The sequence below is a fragment of the Cebus imitator genome, unplaced genomic scaffold (assembly GCF_001604975.1).
Source record: "Cebus imitator isolate Cc_AM_T3 unplaced genomic scaffold, Cebus_imitator-1.0 Scaffold254, whole genome shotgun sequence".
Taxonomy (NCBI): domain Eukaryota; kingdom Metazoa; phylum Chordata; class Mammalia; order Primates; family Cebidae; genus Cebus; species Cebus imitator.
The window spans coordinates 3,163,658-3,165,439 of NW_016107569.1; the positions used below are offsets into that span (position 1 = coordinate 3,163,658).

Consider the following 1,782-nt stretch of genomic DNA (forward strand, 5'->3'; position numbering starts at 1 on the left):
ACGCGCCACCATGCCCAGCTAATGTTTTGTATTTTTAGTAGAGACGGGGTTTCACCATGTTGACCAGGATGGTCTTGATCTCTTGACCTCGTGATCCACCCGCCTCGGCCTCCCACAGTGTGGTTCTGCTATTATATCTGGCCAAAGGCACTGCTAGCCAGGTGCAGTGGCTCATGATTATAATCCCAGCACTTTGGGAGACCAAGGCAGGAGGATTACTTGAGGCCAGCCTGGAAAACATAGCAAGACCCATCTCTAAAAAACAAAACAAAACAAAAATTTGGCCAGGGATGGTGGTATGCACCTGTAGTCCCAACTACTCAGTGGGGCTGAAGTAGGAAAGTCGCTTGAGCCTAGGAGGTGCAGGCTGCAGTGAGCTGTGACCATAATCATGACACTGAACTCCAGCCTCTGCAACAAACTGAGACCCCACCTCTAAGAAAGAAAGAAAGAGAGAAAGAGAGAGAGGGAGAGAGAAAGAAAGAGAAAGAAAGAAGAGAAAGAAACAAAGGAAGGAAGGAAGGAAGAAAGAAAGAAAAGGAGAAAGAGAAAGTCCAGGTGCAGTGGCTCATGTCTGTAATCCCAACATTTCAGGAGGCTGAGGCTTGAGGCCAGGAGTTTGAGACCAGCCTGGGCAACATGACAAGACCCTGTCACTACAAAAAAAATTTAGAAATAAGCTGGGTATGGTGGTGTGCACCTGTAGTATTAGCTACTTGGGGGGCTGTGGCAGAAGGATCATTTGAGCCCAGGAGTTTGAGGCTACAGTGAGCTTTTTTTTTTTTGTGGGGGGGAGGGCAGGGTCTTACTGTTGCCCAGGCTGGAGTGCAGTGGCATGATCATGGCTCACTGCACCTCCCCAGACTCAGGTAATCCTCTCACCTCAGCTTCCCAAGCAGCTGGGACTACAGGTGTGTGCCACCACACCCAGCTAATTTTTGTATTTTTTGTAGAGGCAGGGTCTCACTACATTGCCTAGACTGGTCCCAAACTCCTGGGCTCAGGCGATCCTCCCACCTTAGCTTCCTAAAGTACTGGGATTACAGGTGGGTGCCATCCTGCACCCAGCCAGGTGAGCGCCACCCTGCACCCAGCCAGGTGAGCTTTGATTGTGCGACTGTACTTCAGCCTGGGTGACGCAGTGAGACCCTATTTCAAAAAAAAAGTTTTTTTTTTTGAGACAGAGTCTCACTCTGTCACCCAGGCTGGAGTACAGTGGTGCAATCTCGACTCACTTCAGCCTCCACCTCCTGGGTTCAAGTGATTCTCCTGCTTCAGCCTCCGGACCGGCTGGGATCACTGGCACACACCACCACACCCAGCTAATTTTCATATTTTTAGTAGAGATGAGGTTTTACCATGTTGGCCAGGCTGGTGAAGACCAGATGCGGTGGCTCACACCTGTAATCCCAGCACTTTGGGAGGCTGAGGTGGGTGGATCACTTAAGGTCAGGAGTTTGAGACCTGGCTAACATGGTAAAACCCTGTCTCTATTAAAAATACAAAAATTGGCCTGGCGAAGTGGGCGAGGTGGGCGAGGTGGCTCAGCACTTTGGGAGGTCAAGGCGCGCAGATCACAAGGTCAGGAGTTCAAGACCAGCCTGGCCAACATGGTGAAACCCCATTTCTGCTAAAAATACAAAAAATTAGCCGGGCATGGTGGTGCATGCCTATAATCCCAGCTACTTGGGAGGCTGAGGCAGGAGAATTGCTTGAACCCGGGAGGTGGAGGTTGCAGTGAGCTGAGATTATGCCACTGGACTCCAGCCTGGACAACAGAGC

At 50.6% G+C, this 1,782-nt stretch overlaps 1 protein-coding gene across 5 annotated transcripts in view; it reads left to right on the forward strand.

The window, feature by feature from the left end:
• ZER1 (zyg-11 related cell cycle regulator) overlaps positions 1-1,782 on the forward strand; it is a 42,547-nt gene that overhangs the window by 36,994 nt on the left and 3,771 nt on the right. The window lies entirely within an intron of this gene.